The 24,008-nt window shown below is 32.6% G+C and overlaps 2 long non-coding RNA genes across 2 annotated transcripts in view; both read left to right on the plus strand.

The window, feature by feature from the left end:
• The window catches only part of LOC142330632 (uncharacterized), a 163,560-nt gene extending 156,635 nt beyond the window's left edge, over positions 1-6,925 (plus strand). Inside the window, exons 2-3 of the long non-coding RNA XR_012757824.1 lie at positions 1,407-1,544; positions 6,800-6,925. This is a non-coding gene — a long non-coding RNA (uncharacterized LOC142330632). The remainder of the gene's footprint in view (positions 1-1,406; positions 1,545-6,799) is intronic.
• Positions 6,926-8,003: 1,078 nt separating this feature from the next.
• Positions 8,004-23,775, plus strand: LOC142330633 (uncharacterized). Its single transcript, XR_012757825.1, has 3 exons — positions 8,004-8,148; positions 14,921-14,977; positions 23,656-23,775. It is a non-coding gene; the product is annotated as an uncharacterized LOC142330633 (long non-coding RNA).
• Positions 23,776-24,008: the final 233 nt, after the last annotated feature.

Genomic DNA, 24,008 nt, shown 5'->3' on the forward strand with positions numbered 1-24,008 from the left:
TTTTAAAATCATTTTAATTGTTCAGAATTAAAATGTAATTGTTGTATTTCATATTTTGGTATTTTTTTGTTTCTCGCTTCTATTTCTATGTTTTTCACCAGGAAATAATTGAAAATAGTAGGAAATATCGATATTAACAATAACCAGGTTGGAGGAATAACCCAATAACTAGATAACACACTAACGTGCTATTTTATACCGGTTATTTTAAGTATTCTCCATGTTAGTCAAACAAATTAACTTAAAAATAAAAAAATTGTTACCTGCATTTTATAAGTGGAAATGGTAAAGGGGGTTTTAATAAACGTAAAAAAAAATAAATACGTGAGCGGAGGTAGTTGAGGACCCTCCTCAATGGGGAAATGAGGAGAGGTTGACATTTTCCAATACAAAAGTTGGAGATATGCAAAAACCTACAATTTTTGCAGAGGTCACTTTTTAAAATAACGTCAAAATTTCCGAGAAAAATGGAAAAAAATCTCTTTTTATTTCGTTTTTTATTTTTCATTTCTGCAAATATAATTTAATTTTGACGAAACTTTGTGAAAGTATACTTTTCTGTGACATAAATCACTACAATTTTTTTTAACGTCAACTTTCGCTGGAAATCTAATACCATCTTTCACCCCTTTCCAACCCCCTCAATCAACCCTTCACCAACCCACTCACGCATTTATTTTTTTTACGTTTATAATAAGCATCTTTACCATTTCAACTTATAAAAATCCTGGCAACAATTTTCATCTCCTCTAAATGAGTTATTTCGATCGGTCTATATTAATATATTTCACATATTAAAAATGTAGGTATTATTGCTTATAATTGTAGACATAAATTATAAATATAATTTAATTAAACTTAACCTATGCTCGCTAACCTCGACTAAGTAACAGTAACATTTTCATTATTTAAATAATTAATAATTACTGAATTTAATATAGCGTAGGTTAAGTTTGGTCAAATGATATTTATAAAATAAATAAATATAAATGGTTATATCGGGTTAATGGGTTATTTTTCCAACCTGGTTATTGTTAATATCAATTTTTCCTGTTATTTTGAGTTATTTCCAGGTGAAAACTTGCAAAATTTTATAGTGGGTAGAAACGAAAAAGTATCCATTTTTTTAATTGGATATATATATATATCTATATATATATATATATATATATATATAGAAACCTATATATATATATATATATATATATATATATAGAAACCTATATATATATATATATATATATATATATATATAAGAAATTTTAATTTAATTAATTATTAAAACACATAGCTCTTGAAAAATAGCGTTAGCATTAATTTAGAAAAAAATTTTATCTAGCAATTTGCTGACGTTACAAAAAGACCATATTTCTTGATTTAAATTTAAAATGTAATCTATCTTTCAGATGAGTTACAACTTTATTCAAATGAACCAGGATCTACGTAGAAGATTAATCTAGAATATGTAAGAAGGACCCGCAAGATGGCGCTGGAGTCCACGCTAGTGAAATTGTTGTTGCAGATATGAATCTGCTAATTAGCTGGTACGGTATTCAATAATAGAAAGGTTTTTAGTAATTAGTTTGGGTTGTTTTTGTGTGAAGTTGTTGTTTTTATTGTATTTTACATTTGTATGAGTGCTGGAGTGATTTTAATTTTAGTGAAGTTACTAAACTTTTTGTATGACTACGTAATGGCGGTAAAACTGTGAGTTATTACTGTAATTTTAGAGTTAATTAACTATTTTATTTACTTATTTATCTTTTAAATACTGTGTTTAAGGATAAGAGACCAGTTAATTTTGTTTTTAATTAGTTAACCTTTTCTTTTTTCCTGTTTAGTCTTCGGTAACTACCGTTTAGATAATACTTCAGAGGATGAATGAGGATGATATATATGAGTGTAAATGAAGTGTAGTCTTGTACATTCTCAGCTCGACCATACCTGAGATGTGTGGTTAAATGAAACCCAACCACCAAAGAACACCGGTATCCACGATCTAGTATTCAAGTCCGTGTAATAATATCTGGCTTTACTAGGACTTGAACGCTGGAAATATCGACTTCTAAATCAGCTGATTTGGGAAGACGCGTTCACCACTAGACCAACCCGGTGGGTATTAATCAGTTAACCTGCATGTTGTTAACCTCCCTTTTGCCACGTACTCGTAGAAAGGAAGTGGAAGCTTAGTCAAGCTGTAGTCAACAGCAACTTCTTACTGTTGCTCCAGTATAGAATTTTAAATCTCGCTGCAAAGCATCGCGAATTTTTAAACGTGGTTGTAGGAGTTAGAATTTTTTCCCAAAATCTTTAGGGTTCCAGGCCTTAAATTTTTGCATTTTCGTGCAAGGTGACTATGAACTCGCTAAGAGGAGTGGAATAACATTTTGACAGTTTAAGATTTCTGTGACAACGAAATGGAAGAGGACAGTCTAAACAAACATATTGACATGGAGGCCACACCTGCGAAGATCATTACGAAGGCAATGATGCCTGTTCCAACACCTGATGGGCTGCTTCCCCGAATCAATAAAAATAGCAAAAGAAGGACGGATAGGCAAAAAATCTCTTCAGATGAAGAGAAACCTTCTCATCCAAATGAGTAAGTCAGCTTGAAACAGGAGAGTATGGAGATGACTGGGACACAGACAATAACTAATATCGTTGCCACAAGACCTAAGACGAGGCAATCCTCTACTTTAAAAGAGGAAGAGACCTCTGCAAAACTGCCTTCAAAAATTCACGAGTATTTTTGCCGGACAGAAGGGAGGAAACCCTTGAAGTTGTAGCGGTTGTAGACATCCACGCGCTGAAAGAGGGCAGGGCAATGGAAGTTTTCGCAGCCAGGCATCCACAAGTAGCTTGGTTTCTCAGTAAAGCGAATATCAGAGCTGGAAATGCGACCTCGGCAATGCTAGAAGAACGCCTAACTGATAACACAGGAGCTCCTGTATCAGAAGATTCCTGTATGTGCTCCTGTATGTGAAGATTCCAGAGGACAGAAGACTGACAACAAGGCCGGGCTATGGGAACACTGGTATGACTACATGTCGACTACCACCTCCCGCAGCGATGCTACAAATATGCTTCGAAGTGGGACACCTCTCGAGGAACTGCAAGGGCGCAGACAGGTCGGCTTCGTGTTTTAACTGTGGAGCGGCTGGACACCGGGCGGCAGATTGCAGAAGCGTGCCGAAATGTCTTTTGTGTAACGTCGAGTGGAATCGGACCGGCTGTGTAACATTCCCCAAGGCGGTGAACAAAGAAACTAGTAAGGAGAGCCGGGGGAGGAACGGACACCAATCGACACGTAAATGAAAATAGCTAAACATGAGCCATTGTGCACTGGCACATGACTTGCTTACTAGACACATAGCGGTGAGGGGCACGGACATAGCCATCGTCTCAGAGCCATATGTGCCACGACCCCGTCCGGACTGGATTATATCAGAGGATAGTGGTGCGTCCATGGATAGTGGAGGATGGTGCATGGAGGATGTACGTTGAGGAATCGGCTTCGTGTGAGCGATAGTTGCTGGAGTATTCTATTACTCGTGTTATCTCTCCCCCAATATCTTCATAGAGGAGTATAAGAAGATGTTGACTATCTTACTGAGGGACATCTCGGTCAATCGATCGGTCTTACTGGCGGGTGACTTTGATGCCTGGTCAACGGACTGGGGTTCGATTAGGACAAACCAGAGGGGCGCTGCACTGATGGACAAGATCGCAGCTCTGGACTTGGTGGTGCTCAATGTTGGGGGAGAATAAACCTTTAGAAGAGACAACTCTGGCTCCATTGTTGATGTTTACTTTCGTCTCCTGAGGTTGCAGCTGGAATCTCCGACAGGAGAGTGGAAAGTTTGGGAGGGCTACATGGCCAGTGATCACCAGACATTTCTGATGACGTCAGCAGGCAGGACTGGATGATGTCGGCCCACCCAAGTTTATGGGCTGGAGCACGAGAAACTATGACCCAGAAGTATTTGGGGTGGGATTCAACCTACGAGAGAACTACGGAGATTCTACTGCGGAAGAGAAGGCTACCAGACTCCCTGAATCTCTAGAAGAGGCCTGTGCCGTCCTACCACGTAAATACAAAAAAGGGACATCGCCCTACGTGTCGGGTGTCACAAGTTCAGGAGGCGGGTAACCAGGGCGTAACTGCACTCTGTAAGATCCGTATACGTAAGATGTGCAGGAGTGAACTTGTTAAAATAATCGCACAATGAAAACGGAGATGCTGGAGCCAGTTGATACAGAAAGTCAACTCTGAGTCATGGGAGAGGCCTTACGCGATACTGGTTAGAAGTGTAATTAGACCAAGGGCACCACCTATGACTCTACGCATGAGACGGTGAACAACGTCGATGGTCTCTTCCCTCATGGGAACGAAACACTGCCTGAGGACGTTGATGGCGCTGAGTCTTCTCCACTGTTACTAATGAGGAGTTGAAGGTGGCGATCGTACGATGTCTGACAAGACTCCTTGTCCAGACCTGCTCCCGAACCTGGAGATCAAGATAGCGGCACGGGTGGTTTTTCTCGAGACGTATAATACGTGTCTAAAGGAGGTAGTCTTCCCGAGTAGCTGGAAGCGGCAGTGGCTTGTATTAGTACCGATGCCCGGGAAAGTTCCTACACTTCCTCCTCATACCGGCCATTGGCTAGGATAGGTGCTCTGAAAAAAGTGCTTGAAAGAATGCTTCAGACTGTAATTGCGCTGGAGGAGCATGGCAGGCTCTCTGAGAACCAGTTTGGTTTTCACAGGGGCAGGTCCGCACTTGACGCAGTTGCTGGCGTCTGTCAAGCGGCTTGACAAAGTGTCAGTCCTTGGACCGACTCTTTGTACCACCGCATATTATGGCGTATTCATTGTTGTCCTACCACAAGCGGTGACACTCTTTGGATAGGCTGATGTCCTATTAGGTTTTGGAAGCGGACACGCGGCGCGACGCCGCTGACAAACCACGAACATCTTATGGTAGGATAAAGAGGGAAGGTAGGTAGGATTATGGCTGGGGCTAGACTAACCCTGGCCCCAGAAAGACGGAGCTGGCTGCCATTTCCGCTACTTAAAGGAAGCCAACACCGAGAGTGACCCTAAATGGTAAGCAGATAGTCTCCAGCCAGCAGTTAAATACCTGGTTGTATAGTAGACAGTAAACTACGTTTTGGAGCCTATGCACTTCGGGTTTGCGAGAAGGCTGAAAGGACAAGGTGACTGATCGCACGGTTTCTAATGAACACAGGAGGCCCCACGCAGCAGAGAAGGAGGTTGTTTACTGGAGTGGTGCATTCAACCCTCATGTACGGTGTACAGCTGTGGTCGGGAGTTTTGCGATATGCAAAATATAGAGGAAAAATGGAATCCGTCCATAGGAGGTGTTGCTTTCGGATAATATCTGCCTACAGGATGGTTTTAAGAGAAGAGGCAGAGGTCCTAGCTGAACTGCCGCCCATAAACCCCATCATTACGCAGCGTTGTAGGCTAAAGGAACTGGGCCCGCTGCCTACAGACGAAAAGAAGCGTCGGGCCCAGGAAATAAAGGATGGGACGATACAAAGTGATAGGAGCGATGGGATCAGGCCACGAATGGCAGATGTACACACCAACTTATAGGAAACATCATGGGGTGGTGTCGTAGAGGTCATGCCTCACTAGGATATGCCGCAGTTCCTGGTGGGTCATGGAGGCTTCCGAATATACCTGTATTGATTTAGACTTGACCATACTGGCACCTGCCCGGAATGCGAACAGGAGGAGACGACCCCTTTACACGACTTCGTTGTATGCCCTCGATTTTCTGATGCACGAAATGAGATGCTGGGCAGACTGAACCGAACACGTGTGTTCCGCCCTAACGAAACGCAAAGGATACTTCTGGAGGATGAGGAACATTGGAGGGTGGTGGAGGACGACACCAAAACTGCCATTCGAATGTTACACTTTATAAATTGACCCGAAACAGAGCATTGCGCCGGAGTTCGTGTGTGAGGACAGGCTCTCGGCTGAGTGCATATCGGGGCCTCCCATGCATGTGGGGGTTATCTGAGTGCAAAGAGGCTGAGGGCATTCCTTTCATGCAGCTGATTGTGACCGTCAGTCGAATCATCAGGATCGAAAAAATCCTGCCTCATGGTGAATGAGTAATATTTTTGGTTAAGAAGGTAATTTTTTATGTTATTAGTTATTATGTTAATTTTTTTATCACTTTAATATATTATATTTGTAGATGTTTTCTTTTCATAGTTGCTACATTTTATTATGATCTTGCTGTTCTTTGTTTTGTGACTTGAGATGTTTTCTGTATAATTTTGCTATCTTTGTTGTATAAATGATTGATCTGATTGACATGTCCCTTTTGATGTATTATGTTGATGTATTATGCTAGTGTATTATATTATTTGGATATATTATATTCTTCTTTTTTTCTTTGTTCCGAACCTTCTTGTGATCTGTTTGGATGATCGTGGGACTTTGTACTTATGATGACCTGTGAACGGTGCTGATTTGATAAGTTTTGATGTACTGTCTGCAGTTATGTTCTTTGCTCATGTGGTGTTTGATGTGAACTAGTCTTAGTTCCCTTTGTTAGATTTGTTGTATATATGTTCTGATTTGATTTGAATTTCTTTGATCATGATTTACATTTTCTGTCGTTGGATGCGTTTTCTTGCTGTAATGTTATTGCTATGTATTGTTTGGAAGGTGATGTGTATTGCATTGTGGTGTATGAATGTGTGTGTGGGCGCATCACTTCCTTTCCTGAAGTAATGCTTCTTTAAACAATTCCAGGAAGGGTGATTAGCCAGGGGTGTAGCTTTAGTCTGTAGTGCGCAGGTACCCATACGCATTAAGATCTTGCGGAACCAGTCGGCGACCCCGACACTGCCATATGGCGTCTGTAAAATGGATTCCCCACCTCCACAAAGAAAAAAAAAAATAGAAGGTAAAAGAAATTCTACTGTTAAATTCATCATTATAAAACACGTAAGTTTGATTATTTATTTATTTCCAAACTATAATGTTGATTACTTTGTCTTTTATTTGATTATATCGTTGAAAAATTGATAAAAAGTTTGACAGTTAATTATTATAAAGTACTTAAAGTACTCATTTTTCAAAGATATTTAACTGTCAGCAAGTTTCGTGGTATTCTTATTATTTACTAATTGTTTCGTTGAAGAAAATAATGTAGAATAAAGAATGACAGGTGATATAATAAAGATGATAAGAAGTGAAGATGGAATATTTACAATGACTGACAAACTGATTGACTGACAGATGAAGGCGGACGTTTTTCTTTACTGTATACAATTTTACCCCCTCCCTTTTATCGTTTCCCTTCAATTAGGATAACGCTTGTTGATAACGTTGTCTGCAACAAATAATATGACTACTTTTACTGCTTTACTACCACCCCTACAATCTACTACGCCTCGTCTTTAAACAGTCACCTCTCATCATCCTTATCCTTTACCACTTACTCAATCTTTTCCTTTAAAAAAGAAGAAAAAACTAACAAAGGAATATTCTCAAAGGAAATTAGATATAAAATTCTTTCATTTTTTTATTTTTTCAAAAGAGAGGTTTCTTTTAAGTTAAAAAATATAATTTTTTAATTGTGTTAACTGAAGTATGTATGACCTGTGAACGGTGCTGATTTGATAAGTTTTGATGTACTGTCTGCAGTTATGTTCTTTGCTCATGTGGTGTTTGATGTGAACTAGTCTTAGTTCCCTTTGTTAGATTTGTTGTATATATGTTCTGATTTGATTTGAATTTCTTTGATCATGATTTACATTTTCTGTCGTTGGATGCGTTTTCTTGCTGTAATGTTATTGCTATGTATTGTTTGGAAGGTGATGTGTATTGCATTGTGGTGTATGAATGTGTGTGTGGGCGCATCACTTCCTTTCCTGAAGTAATGCTTCTTTAAACAATTCCAGGAAGGGTGATTAGCCAGGGGTGTAGCTTTAGTCTGTAGTGCGCAGGTACCCATACGCATTAAGATCTTGCGGAACCAGTCGGCGACCCCGACACTGCCATATGGCGTCTGTAAAATGGATTCCCCACCTCTACAAAGAAAAAAAAAAATAGAAGGTAAAAGAAATTCTACTGTTAAATTCATCATTATAAAACACGTAAGTTTGATTATTTATTTATTTCCAAACTATAATGTTGATTACTTTGTCTTTTATTTGATTATATCGTTGAAAAATTGATAAAAAGTTTGACAGTTAATTATTATAAAGTACTTAAAGTACTCATTTTTCAAAGATATTTAACTGTCAGCAAGTTTCGTGGTATTCTTATTATTTACTAATTGTTTCGTTGAAGAAAATAATGTAGAATAAAGAATGACAGGTGATATAATAAAGATGATAAGAAGTGAAGATGGAATATTTACAATGACTGACAAACTGATTGACTGACAGATGAAGGCGGACGTTTTTCTTTACTGTATACAATTTTACCCCCTCCCTTTTATCGTTTCCCTTCAATTAGGATAACGCTTGTTGATAACGTTGTCTGCAACAAATAATATGACTACTTTTACTGCTTTACTACCACCCCTACAATCTACTACGCCTCGTCTTTAAACAGTCACCTCTCATCATCCTTATCCTTTACCACTTACTCAATCTTTTCCTTTAAAAAAGAAGAAAAAACTAACAAAGGAATATTCTCAAAGGAAATTAGATATAAAATTCTTTCATTTTTTTATTTTTTCAAAAGAGAGGTTTCTTTTAAGTTAAAAAATATAATTTTTTAATTGTGTTAACTGAAGTATGTAGTCTTAATATTAAAAAAAAAAAACAAAAAACAATGTAATAAAGAGTGCAAAAGCTTAACCACATTTATTATAAATTCTTTATAACACTTTTATATTACACATGTAAGTTTAATCATTAAGTTTATTAAGCTATAATTTTATTTTTTATTTCTCTGTTACATGCTATTTCGATTAAATAAATCATCCCTATATTTCTGAGTTTGGTATAATTTAACATTTTTTTTTAAACCCTGCGTCCTGGAACCAAACCTCCAATTAATCATGCCACGGTTCCGGGAGGTTTTTTCGCCTCTAGCCGCCAGTTGAGGGAAACGCCAGGCCCGGCTATGCCGTTCCCGGTATTCCATTACCCAGCAATCGGGACTCTGTCCTTTGTGCTTCGCCTTTAACGGGAACACTCCCAAACGGACGGCCTCACCTGGATTCAGTATTTTAGCTCAGGACTCGAGATTCCCCGCACTTCATCACCTCCGCCCGGTATTGAAATCCAACGAACTGCGTAACATCGTTCCAACGATGGTCCCCACCTCGAAATGCCCAGTTACGACAGCACGGTCGAGGCGTTCCTCGTCTCACCACGAGCACTGGAATATCGGCGTGTCTTACCTCCCGATAGTATGGACGGAAGGAATCTTCAGCAGAGTCTCACCCCGGCCTTCCACCAACCGACCATCGGTAATCGCGATTCGTGTCACCTTTTCTTCGGTCTTTGCCACCCCCACCACCAGGGCCGGTAATTTAACAGTTTGATTTTATCTATCCTAACAGATGTAGTAAAAGCGGGTTGAGATAAATTGAAATAACGTATTTTTACTTTGTTTAAAAAAAAAATCAATTTGAAAACTTTTCAAACTAATTCACTTTTTCAAATGACTTTTTCTATCAATTCACTGAACAAAAATACTTTCGTCTGGTACCTATGTCTGTTTATAAGTTTTATCCTATAATAGCTTGAGAATAACTAACTAATTTTGAACGGATATTATTTTTAATCAATTCTGAACTTACTAGAAGTGAATTAATTTATTTTATGGTTAATTTTTCTGTGAAATAATATTACTTTCTGCCCATATACCTGTTGAGAAACTTCAAATCTAACCGAGATGGGTTGAACTGTTGTTATTTTAGTGTCATTTTTAGCGCTATAACAGTCGGTGGTACGACTACTGCTAGCGCTACTATTGGTTGTATATATTACTATTTTGTTCAATTATATACGGTTCATGCTTGAGTGCAATATAATGTCATGCTTTGCAGTTATATTTTTCTAAAATACACGACTGCATTTTATCAGTCGAAAAATGTTTTATTCTTAAGGAAATAGTAAAGGTTACGTGGATCCTTTCAAGGAACGCATAATATATTCTCGGAAAAATTACCGAATTCCAACACTCAAGCAAACACGATTCAGATGGTGTATACAGGGTGGATTTCAAACATTAAAGAAAATAGACTTTCTTCTTTTAGGCTGCAGGGGTCATAGACTATTCAAAGAAGAATTTTTGCCAGTTTAAAAAATTTATACGTCAGTTTTCACAACAAAGATGTAAATTACAGATCTTGGAATAAGATTCTTCATCGTTTGAATTTAAACTATATCGTAAAGTAATAATTGGGTTTGTTAAAATTCATTTCCAAATTTATAAATTCATTTCCTAGAACTTATCGTTAAAGAAAATTGAAGTTCCTTATTTTTCCAAAAGAAGTACACTAACAACTGTGCAATAATTTAAGAGAACGTACGAACAGAAACATCATAATTATTGCGACCGGTTTCTCAAAAAACATAGACGATGGATGATAGACCCGATCGTTTTTTTCATAATAGATGAGACACGATTTCATATAATTTAGGTGTTAATTTGCATCGTATTATGTATTGGATGATTAAAAACCCTCATCAGATGTTTGAGAGTCCACTTCACGATGAAAAAAATTGGTGTATGGTTGTTCTGTTTCTGATAATCGTATATTGGGATAAATATTTTTTGAATTGACGTCAATGCAGAAGTGTGTAGTAAAATTTTCAAAGAATTCTTCGCTCAGTTAACAAATCGTGGAAAAGAGGTACAGCGTTTTTCAACAATACAGAGAGTTGTACCATACGTCAAACGATTCACAAGCACGCTATCATGCAGTTTTTTTAGGGAACGAATTGTCAGCAGAGGGCGGTGGCTTTCGCATTCCCCAGATTTGTTTCATTTTCTCCTTTCGAGTTATTTGAAGGGTAGAATTTTGAGTTAAATCGTCACAATAACCCGGATAACAACGTTTTGCATCATTCTTTATATCACTACAGCATAAAAGTACATCGTTGCACAGAGCACTCGCTTCCGATATTTTTACTTCCTTATACAAAGTAAAGGAAGTATTGTTGTCGCGAAAACTTCGGTTTTCAGATTTCAACGGAACTATACATTTTGACCTTCCCTGAAAGTATTTTAGCTACTTTCGGCGTGATATCTGTAATTATTTCTCAAATAGATTAGCCGTAGGATGCTGAAATTTTTTATTTAGGACTGTTGTAACATCTAGTTATGCAGCTCCCCTTTTGATTGCAATCAACTGAACCAAAAGTGTCAAAAAAAGCCCAAAATCCAAAAAATTGGATTTTTTACTTTTTCTTAATTGCAGTAATAAGCCCTCATTAAGAGTTTTTCAACGATATAAGGGGAAGGCACAAACGTTCTAATAGGACTCATCTCATTTTTTAAATTTTGTTAACTTTATTTTTAATTTAAATACATTGATTTATTAATAATTATTAACTTCTGATTCTAAACAGATTTTGACGATAAATAATAATTCAATAATAACAATAAAAAAATATGAGAAAATATATTTTCATTTTTAAAAAAAATGTGTATATAAATCTTATGTGTGTAGTGTTGATAATGACAGGGGCGAACTTTCAGCTCACTTTATTGTAAAAAACGTAAATTATACAGGTGATTCTGTTTTGTAAAAAATTGGTAGAAGAATTGATTTTGAAATAGTTGTTATACAGTTATTGGGTAACAAGCTTCCAATACCTTGGCAATACTTATACAAAAATCTTTTTAGTTACTTATAATGAACTTTATTTTGAACAAAAACAAATTTAAAAAACGTAATTTAGTTTTGCATCCGATAATATTTTCAGTTTGAAATTAACAAATAAATTACTCTAACAATTTTAAAAGATTTAATATGATTATTTACTCCATACTAAATACTAAATGTACTATTAATTTCTTAAAAACTTTTATTATTATTAAAAAAAAGTAATGACCTAAATGTATTAAAAGCTTTTATTTTACTCTTAAATAAATATATCGTAGTATTCCTGGATATCACTTAAAAACCTTCACTGGTTTTTGCAATTTAAATCTATAAAACACCAGTTGGTGGAAACCTAATTGCTCGTAAAATTTACTTACAGAGCTTACTAAGCTACTTGCCACAGATTTCTTCTTGGAAGAAACGTATTACATTTAAAACAAAAAAATAATTTAGAATTCAATAAAATTTATAACTCTTTTTTTGTCTGGGTACATGAATTATACTTTTTAATTATTTTCTTTACAAAAGAATTCATTCTTAGTTTCATTAAATTGTTTTACTTCATATTTTGAGTAGAAAAGTTGTAATTAAATTATGGCAATAGCAATAAACTAAGGAAAATTTTATAATGTTCCTGAAAAAAAAAAAATAATAGCTGGTTTAAATGTTTTATTTAATAATATAAGCAAATCCTTTGTCTTGTTTTTGTAATTCAAAAATAAACATACATATTTTGTATCTATTTCTATATCTAAAGTAGGAGTCTCATTTGTAATGTCTCTGTTCTTAAAAATTAATGAAATAATAATAATTATTATCTCGAATTATATATTCAGTTTCTTCAAAATTTTTAATAAGTGAATCAAAAAATGGAATAATTTTCTTTTTCAACCTAACTGAAAATAAAGATATTTCGTATAATGGTAAATAATAGTCATTATTTTCCGTCATTATTTTAATTCTCATCGTGTATTATATCTTTATCCATCAGGAAATGATTATCTGAATGATTCTCTCACAGCTTTCAAATTACTGAAATCGATGTTCCGTTTTAAATAGATTATTTTTTGAAGCACTATTTATATAAATGTTATTTAATTTCAGCTTAATTGAAAGGTGTTTTTTCACTTTGAACAATGGAAAAAAAGGAATGTAAAATTATTTAGAAGAACTAATTATGAAAATAACTGCATAATTTTTAAATCTTTTTTTTTTCTTTAAATATATACTATTTTGAATATTTCTTTATGATTAACATAAAATCAATTCATTCATTCATATATGAATTTTTATTAGGTATCTTATACGATATTATTAAAACACAACGAGATCTAAAGAGACGACTTTTTCGTTAGTTCCCGAAAATCGTGAAAACTATTTTACTAATTTACATGAAGAAAGTTTAAGGGTAGATTTTTATGATCTCAAGAATGTATACCGCAGTTAAAATCCGACCAATTTCGGTATTATATAAATTACAGATGAAAAATCTGGTGTGGGCATCACGTGACTTCCTTGTACGCCTATTAAATTAAATACATTATTTTAAAAAGAAAAGTACGTAAAATTTTATTTCACTAATAACTTTTGAAATTTTGTCATACTTTTTTTTATTGCTATTTTTATTTATTGTAAATTTTTTTACAAAGAGAAATTAATAATTATTAACAAATCAATATATTTAAATTAAAAAAAAAGTTAAAAAAAGGAAATGTAGTCGGATTCGAATCGATGTCCTCTTATAACATCCAAATATTTCATTAATTAAAATTTTATTTGGATATAACTCTAAAACTAATGAAAATTTGTCAAAGTTGTTATATATCGTTGAAAAGCTCTTAATGAAGGCTTATTAATGCAATTAAATAAAGTCCAAAATCCAATTTCTTTGAATTTTTTGTACATTTTTGTAAAGTCGATTGCAATCAAAAGGAGAGGTGCCTAACTAGGTGATATATTTCAACATTCTACGGCTTATCTATTTGAGTTTTGCGAGATACATACGGTACGTACGTACAGACATCATGTCGAAAATAGTCAAAGTAAATTCAGGGATGATCAAAATGGATATTTCCGTTGAAATTTAAAACCCGATATTTTTTGCGATTACAATACTTCCTTTACTTCGTACAAGAAAGTAAAAATCGTATAAATAAATAACCTAGAAGTTCTTTTAGTAAATTTAATATCATTGTCTATCTCAAAATCGACTTCTTCAGTCAGGTATTAATGCCATTGAATTTATTAAATCATATAATCTAAGTCTATAAGAAAATTTTGTATTACCAAGTCAATTTGTATTACTATCGTAATATAAGTAAAAACAAATTAGTTTGTAATAAAATTGAAGGGACATTTAAATAAAATCGACAGCTTACTTATTTAACAAAGTTTCGATCGTTTCATGAATATTGAATTTTGATATTGATTGTTCAGAAAGTTATTGTGTGTTTTGCTAAATTTAACGTCATGATTCTAAAGTGTCACGACAAAATTACTATTATAATTGTAATTTTTTTCATCCTTATGGAAGTAAAGTTTATTTTTACATCCTGAACTAAGAACTTGCATCCGGGTAAGTCATATACATAGTCGGCATAGATTCGACTTTAAATTTGATATTAATATATTTAACTCCTAGGTTGACGAGATCATAGACAGGAAGAATAATTTTAGGGATACCAGAATTGGTGATCTTAAACAACGTGAATCTAAGCCATAAAAGCCACTCTAAGCCATTAAAAGGTCATGGGGTTGAGATTGTAAAGCAAGGTCACCACCTCAGTATCTTGAGATTTTTTTATAATTAACGTCTTATTATTCTTAGGCAGATTTTTTTCAAAATTAACAAATAATATTTTTAATATTCCCAAAAAAAATGTTTTATGCAAAATCGCACCTGACCCCAAAAAATGCTCTAAATAAGTTAGTAACTAAATTGGTATTGTGTGTGTGTGTGAATAAACTAAAAACGAAATTAAAAAAAAACATTTACCAAGAAAAATACTAATATGTGTGGATATATTCGTGGATAAATTGTATAAAAGTAAAATTGTAATTATATACATTTTTTTCAGTCAAGAAATGGATCGTATTTTTCAGCCAAGAAATCATCGTATGAAAGCAGAATCCCTGTGCGTGTTAAGATAAGCTGCTAATTTATCATTTATTTTTATATTTGAATTTATTTTATATTTTTTATTTTAATCATTAATCATTTAATAAACGGTCGGATAATGTCAAATGCGTTTACAATATTCATGGTTATCAATTACTAAATTGATAACGCAAAATAAGAAATAAATTTAATTTTATTAATTAATAAACCAATTAGTATATATATATAATATTTTACTAATTTTTAGGAGCTCCAACCCACAAGGGAATCCATCACCTTAGGAGAGGACACCAGTAAGAAGAGATTGCAAACTTCACGCAATATCATCGAACCAGAGTGGAAAAAATACTTTTAATATAATAGTGTAAATTAGGTATATAGTATATAGAGTCGTCAGGGTTTAGGGTCGGGTCAGGGTCAGGTCAGGTCAGGTGATTTGTTGAAATATTGTCTCGAGTGTTTTGTAGTAGGCCTCCTGGCGAGAAATTTCACTCCCTAAAAAAAAAAATCTCAACGCCCCTTATTACATATCTCATGGGTGGTGTGGAAATTGTAACACATTATTTATGATATTTTTAAATAAATAAATAATTTATTAGATTATTGAAAAATAGTTTTATTTTAGGTAATTTAGCCATGACGATTTATGAGATAAAACTAGTTTATTTCGGTTGATGAACTAGACTTTACTTAGAGTTTACTTCGGATAGATGATGGAAAGACACAAAACATTCTGTTGTGATTATAGTTATTTAAGTTAAAAAATAAAAGAAGAAAAAGTCGAGTGTTTTATAGTATGCCTACTGGAAAGAAATTTCACCCATTAATAAAAAAAATCCCTACACGCCGAGGTTATTACCTCTTAGTGGTGGGGAAACGCAACCGATATCAGCACGATGTTTACCCTCTTTCACCGTACATTTTCCAAACACGGCATTTTTCTCGTAAGACTGTAAACTGCAATTCCTTACAACACGATGCACTCAAAAGATCGGGACAATATCGGGAAATAACATATTCAAAATTGAACTGTGTGGAACACCAACACCCAATTCATATTCATAATGTGTACATATTATCCAACACCATCTCTTGAAAGCAGTTTTAAAATTTGTGATACTATACAGTATAATCCCGCGGTTGTATGTTTCTTCTTTATAATATGTGACAGTACACTTTGTAAATGCAGTGTTTGTTTGTCTTCTTTAACCCACTCATTGAGATCACTTAGACAATTCTTGTCTGGTTGAATTTGACAATTCCATTGCGTTTTCGTCAATATAAATATTACCATATCCTGTTTCAATGTCTTCTGTATAACTCTGGGACAATACCGACCAACAATTATTAATTTTAATAGAATTTACGTTACTCCAATGCTGTTTGAGCGGTGTATACAACAATTTTTAATGATTGTTTTAAGAAATTCTGTTACTTGTAATTCTGAGTTAACGATAGAGGTCAGTAGCTCTCGTCTGTAATAAGCTTTAAATGCCCGAATAACTCCTCGGTCTAATGGTTGGATCAATGATCAGTCAGATGTGCAGCGCAATTGTCAAGAAGTAATAAAGCTATTTCTTTCAATTTTTGAATTCATAAATAATTTTTAACACAAGGCATAAATTCGTCGTTAAACTACGTTAAACAAATATTAAACGTCACCCAAGCATTGTTTACTATTTTTAAAAATAACCGGTAATTAATTAATATTAACGTGTTTGAAGTAACGTAGACTGGCATACTTGCCGATGAGCAACGGCTTCAATTTATGATTTCCCGACTTACTGTTGGCAATAGTTTATATATATTTATATATAATTGTTCTATATAACTAAATTAGAAAATTGTTTAAAGTAAAAACGTTTTTGTCAAGATGGACGATTTAAAAATTTTTTTCATATTTTTGAAATATGAACAATTACTATTACTCCTCTATTAACTTCTATGTAAAGAATTATCCAAACCCTTTATTAGTTGAACCTTAGAACTCTTGGCTTCCAAATCAGCTGATTTACGACGACGTTTTACCACTACATCAACTACCGCACCACTACGATTGATATTTTATTTTCAAAAAGTTTATAATAAAAAATTTTACTGAAATATAATAAAAGACATCTTACATTCAATCTATAAAAAAATCAGGAAGTAATGTTAAGATTAAAAGTCAAGAAAAATGAGTTCAAAAAATTAAGACAAAGATTTATCCCATTGCTTTAATTGTTTTATAAACAAGCAGTTCAGGAATTAAAAGAAATATTTGAGAGTGAAGTATTAAAGGGAAAAAAAATTATTTCTATAGCACTACAATAAATGTGTAAAACTCATGTTTACATTATTAAAGAGATATGATTGATTTTCTAATTTTTTACTAGGTTTCAAAAGACCTGTGTAATCATAATCAAATAACAAGTGTGTTTTCATAGTTATAAAATTACAAAAAATGTGTAATAAACATTAATGCATGATACTGAATACAAAGAAAGATAAATACAAAAGAGAGAAAGAGAGAAAGAGAGAGAGAGAGAGAGAGATAGAGTGAGTGAGAGTGTGCGAGGGGGGAAGTGAAAGAGAAAGAACACGAGAGGAAAATATGAGAGTAAATTATTGATACTAAATGAATTTTGAAGTAGTAATAGTACTACCACAACTGCAAAGACAGTTAACTATGTATTTCAAATCTATTTGTAAGGCAACCAATTAAATTACCCTCAAACATAAAACAAAAATATTCTCATATTAATTAATATACTACATAAATACATACTATACTCCCACTGCTTGAAACTGAATAAATCTTCATTATATGCAGTCATCAGTCATGAACTGCCAGTCTCTGCTTCATCGAGGGCAAAGCCCTAATATTGTTTGTGCCCCCAAACAAAACTGTTATCTGCATGAACAAATAATACATCCACAGCCAGATTATACATGCACACAGCATACTGACCTTTGAAAAAAATAAGTAATAAAATGAGGCATGTTTAAAATAAACAGTTATACGTATAACCACAAACCTTCTATATAAGAAAAAGTAACCTTTGCTAATCGGGTCAAATTTTCCATATCAGGGTTTTGTAGATCTTAACATTTAATGATGCCCTCTAACCAAAATTCACACTTTTAACACTGGGAAATTCCAGGAGAATATTTGTACATATGTTCGACTATTTTTTTTGTTTCATATCTCCAGATTGGACAGACCAATTTTAGTGATGTTTGGCACGATGATTTCTGTTTATGGATCATTAAAGCCATTTAAATTTTGGTCACAGTTCACCTGACTATTAGAAGTAACTGAATATTTTATATGAGAAAAACGTAACAGGTTTTCTTCATTCATAATAATTTGTAAAAGTTAACTTTGTGGTATTGTGTGTCGTAGTTAAAATTAATAATTTATTAATAGAAAAATATATTAAAAAAACACCTAGGAATGCAGTGAAAGCAGCCTCAACAGTCATCAATTAGTGATGTCCACTGACCCAAACCTTAAAATTTTGCTAATACAATAAGATTATTTTCGGCATGGGACTAAATCTTATATGATCACCAACTCCATTTACATACAATAATATACATTTCGGAGATTATTATAAATTTGTATTTGAATTATTCATCTTTTTTAATTGTATTACAACCATTTACTATTTATATCCACATTCATATACGTAGTATTACTCAAACATGAACAAAAACAAAGGTATACTGTTTAGTACACATGACATTATTGTAGTTTATACGTGTAATATCCTATGCTTTTTGCTAAGTTTTTTGAGTGAGCACTCTATGTTTATTAATGTATCTTTTTACAATTTTAATTAAATCCACTAATAATATTTTATTAAATCTACTGAAGAATTTGTATACCAAAAGATATCATTTTATAATACACATAAATGAAGACAAGTATTGCAATTGTTTTAATTTTATTGGGATAACCATATTTCAATGTGCTTTTCATTTAATGACACCCTTATGACTAAACACCCTAAAATTAGAAATGAATATAACTATCCTTAAGGATTCCTTACAACCTTAAATAATTATAAAACAGAATAAAAATAAACTTACATTTTTTCCTAGTCATTCATTTTTGTATGTTCATAATATGACTCATATACAATACGTTTGATTATTTACCTGTTAAAATTAATCATTCATCTCATTTTGTTTTTTAACCTAAAATATGAATTAAAAAACATTTTCAATATAATTAATAGAAAATACAGTTAAATAATTTACTTGATTAATGTAATTACACCACTTTTCATTCGTGATGAAATTCAGTTTAGATTGACTCATTTGGTGGTCGCTTTACATTTATTTCAAAAAGGTTAACTCTTAGAATGAAGATAAATAGCTGATATGAACAAATTTTATATTATTGTATTTGTCAAGTACCAATCTGTCTTCAAGTTAAATCGCATGAAACTACTGGAAAACCGTTTTCATGTTCTGGTGTCATTTCAGTATAAATTCCTTTACGCTAAATCAAATTTATTATTTGTCAAATTGACAATATTTATTGAAATCTACTTTAAATATAAATATTCGAAAAATTTGAAATACAATTTAAATTTGCCTCTCCAATTCTGCATTTCTAAATTTATCACTAGAATCTTATTTAATAAATGAGTATAGGACATTACCCTAAAACGATCAATAACCATCATAACTGGCTAGAGCTGTCAAGAACATGAAAGAGTATACCATTTGCTTTTTCATAAATTCTATTACAAAGTTATCCTTAGGAACATCAATAGGTACTGGTAATGTCAGAAACTACAAAAAAGTTAAAATTACTTCTATACCACTCTGATGTTCTTGAAATGAATGAACCAGTTCAAAAAAAAAGTTTGCAGCAAAATAATAAACCATTGGTTTTGATTTTTCATTGATGAAAATAAGATCAAATAGTTGGGTCGTTTTTATAATCTTACTTCAGTAACAAAGATGTATATGATAACAGTTAAAATAGATAATTGAACAGACAAATATGAAATAGGGAAAATCTTCATTCCTTTCACAAACTCATTGCATAAAAAAGTGATGTTTATAATCTTTCACTGCTAATTTTTTTTTTTTTAATAATTTATAAATAGGTTTTTTTAAGATAGACTTTTTTAAAATAAAGTGACTAGTGTAATAAAGCATACAGCAGTTTATTTTGTTTACAAAATTCAAAACTCATTTTTTACAAATCTCTTTGAAGATTATTTTTAATCTCAACAGACCAAGTAATTCTGTTGTATGAATTAATAGATTTATATTTCAAGGTGTATACCCTGAATAAAATAAAATAATGTATATGTATACATTTATTTTGTTGCCATCTTATTTAAGAATTTTTTTTGTAGTTTTTAGAAAATCAATGCATGAAAAATACTATTGAAAAATTCACACACACTAGTTTTGTTAAACCATTAAATATTAATGATTTACAGAAAATCATTGACAAAAATAGTGAGTTAAGGGTACAGAGATCCAATGATAAACTACCCAGTGATATTTATATGTATAGTATGATGTTATGAGGTAATGGATACTCCATTATACTAATGAAACTGATTTCCAGGAATAGCTGGTAAAAAATAGAACTTCTTAACTCAAGTGAGCTATAATTGGGCTTGTAATTACTGTAAAGCAAAATAATTTTAAAAAATTGAGCATTTCATTCAGTTTTCATTACACTCTGTATTGTTATTAATAAATTAGAGAATATATTATCTTATGCTAATTTGTTATTATATTCTTTCAATCAATGAAATAACTTAGAGTATTATTAGATTAACTTAGAAATAACTATTAGAGTTTGGTCAAGAGTAGGGTCATAATGAAATATTTTTTTATACTTGTTTCTAAAATATAATATTATAATGATTATCTATAATAGCTATAGATATTTGTATTTACGACTGTAAATGCTGACTGTACATATTAAATTTAGTACACATAGGAGAGGGTATATTTACTCTGTTGATGGGTTCCCGGAAGGGACCCCCCTCAGGGTCCGTTCCGGGGGGACCCTTACTAGAAGCGAAGCATGCAGGAGACTTAGTCCCGGCTGCTCGGGTTGATGCTGGGAACGGCATAGCCGTCCCCAGTGTGGTCACTCGGGTGGTTAGAGACAGTGAGACCCCCCACCCCGCTGAGTCATGCTGGAAAAGCGGGTCCGGCTTTGTGAGGTGGGTTGAGTAGTGGGGGAAAAAAAGAGAAATAAACATAGCACTCTCTAGTTATGTTGTGGTTTCAGATACGTTGCAGGTAGATTTGTTTGATCTCTGGTTTCTTTACACGAGCAGAGATTAGCGTTGTATAGAGACCTGTTTTGAAATGCGATGCGTCAGGAAAATTTTTTACTTCGCGAAGAACATATTTTAGCAAAGTTTTTTTGTGTAATATACTTTTTTTTCAGTATACAATATTTTTATTCTAGTGTGTTGGTCACAAGTGTTCCTAGTTCATTCCTTATTCGATTTTTACATGTATAAAAAAATTAAATAATGTTTTGCGGTTTCGTTTCTGTTAGTTTGTGTCTATAAACCAACTGTGTGTCTGTTGTTTATCCTGTTTTCCGAAAATTTAATTATTCAGGATATAAGGAACATTTTCTCAGCAACCACTGAATCAATTTTCCTGAAATTTTTACAGAGTATTCAAAACCACTATGGGTTTATCCTAGTATATATTACTTGAAAAACGTCAGTCTGTGTATAAATGGTTTGTTAGAACTATGATTTTCTGAAGAAATTGAAAGACCAGCACTAAAAACTTTTTATTATAGGGTTGAATAATAATCAACACCACTGTGTGTGTGTGTGGGGGGGGGGGGTTGTGTCCGCGCACGCGCGCGTGTGCGTGTGTCAGTACAGTGATGTTATACAAAAATATTCAGTGTGATTGATCCAGTAGTTTTTGAGAAAATGTTCCTTGTTGAAAGATATAGGAATTCACAACAAATTAATTTCTGAAACAGATGTTTTAGAATTTTTAACAATAAAGTTAGAAAAAAATCAAATAAAATAACACATCAAAACAATTTATGTATCTTTAAAGGTAATTAAAAACATTGATCGTCGGGGACTTAGTGCTGTAGCCACTATGGCGGATGATCTTTAGTCCTTAAGAGGATTTTATTGTTTATATTTGTCTTTATTTTTCTAAATATATATATATATATATATTATATTACATTATTTCAACTTATTTCCATATATAATAACTTTAAGGGTAAGTTTTTTTTTAAAGTTATTTTAGTTTTTATCTATTTGCTACTTTTCTCATTCTAGGATTTTTTTTACGTTCAAGTACTCTCTGTATTTTACAACATTTTTATTAAAAACTTTCTAATTTTTTTCAATCCATAAACTTTCTGTAATCTACCATTTGACCTTTACTTAAGTTTTTAATCAAAGATCCCTTAATAAATAACTCGCCAACCTTGTTCTTCACTAAAACAAATTTTCCAACGGATTTCATTAAATTATTTTCAAAGCTCTTTATTTCGTAATTAATTTTCTTAACATTTTATTTCTTTGAAAATAATTTAAAAACAATCTTTTACTTTCTAGTAATTTTCTTGTTGCTCTTGTTCTGTTCGTTATTGTTTATTGGATATGTTTTTCGATTTCTGCCATGTTATACCACTGCAATATTTTGTAGAATTAGATCAGTTTAGTTAATATCTACTGTACTTCTAGGTCGTATTTTGAATTGAATGATATTCTTTGTTTCGTTTATTGTTAGAAAATTTCAATCAGATTTTTGTTTAGCTATTTTCTTTACGAAACCAGTGTTACTTATATTTTCATTATTTCTGTTTCCCTATATTTTATTAAGGACAGTCATTTGTGTGACATTCAGTTCTGACAGAAATTTTATGAACTGACTTATTCTATGTAATCTGTTAACAAAGATCTTGCTGAGATATCTATGAATTATTACTTTTAAAAATTAAAGGTTTTTGAGGTGTTTAAAGAAGTTTGTTTGTGACTAGTTTTTTTTTGTTTTTTGTTGGTTTTCTTCTTTTCTTTTGTAGATTGTATTATTGTATATCAATTTTGTGACGGTGGTGAGGAAACAAATCTACACCATTGGCAATGGAGCAAATCGGGAAATAATTGGAAAATGTTATTGTAGCATAAGAAAATTAACATTGAAATATTTAGATAATTTAGATGTTAGTTTCTTGTCAGACAGAAACGGTAAAATATTATTAACTGAAAATCTAATTTTTTTTATACAGATTTACTATTTAGGGTATATATTTATATTTAGATCTCAGCAAAGATTTGTTAAAGAAAGGTAAAAAAACAGAATTTCTGTCATGTCTATATTCGAAAGAGTTGATACCGTGGGGATCAGTGTTGTCTTTATTTATTTACTTTATTTATTTATGGACTTAACTGCTATGATCATTAGCCTAATTGGAAATTTGTAGCGTATTGCTATGATCATTAGCCTAATTGCGAATTTATAGCGTATGAAAAATGCCATGCCTAACCGGGATTGGAACCCAGGATAACCGGATGAAATACCGAGACGCTCGCTATCACTCCGCCACGGATATCGGCAATATTGTCTTATTTAATTGTATTTTTGCATAATTTTAGGAAGAAAAATATTTTTTATTGCATTAGACAACTACTAAGTGCATCAGCGACTAAAAAATGCTTTTTATAATTTTTTTAGATCCGAGCAAGGGTTGAATCCGAGACCTTCAATGTAGCAAGAAAGCACGTTATTACCACATGTATCACCTCGGAGGTTATCATATACGTTAGAATTTTAATTATCCTTGCCTATGTGTATTATTTAACAAATTAAAAAATTGATTTCTCCATATTTTTTTTTAAATTTTAATCTTATAAATTAACAAAAACCACTCCCAAAAATCTTTTAAAAATCTATAATTATACGCACATTTTTCAAATGATCTTCATCAGTTTTTAATTACAAAAGTAATTAAAAACGATATAAATACAAAATTAAATCTTACAAAAAACTTTTAACGAAGCATTACAGAAATTCGATTAAATCTTGTC

This window comes from Lycorma delicatula, chromosome 9 (assembly GCF_047948215.1).
Source record: "Lycorma delicatula isolate Av1 chromosome 9, ASM4794821v1, whole genome shotgun sequence".
Lineage (NCBI taxonomy): Eukaryota > Metazoa > Arthropoda > Insecta > Hemiptera > Fulgoridae > Lycorma > Lycorma delicatula.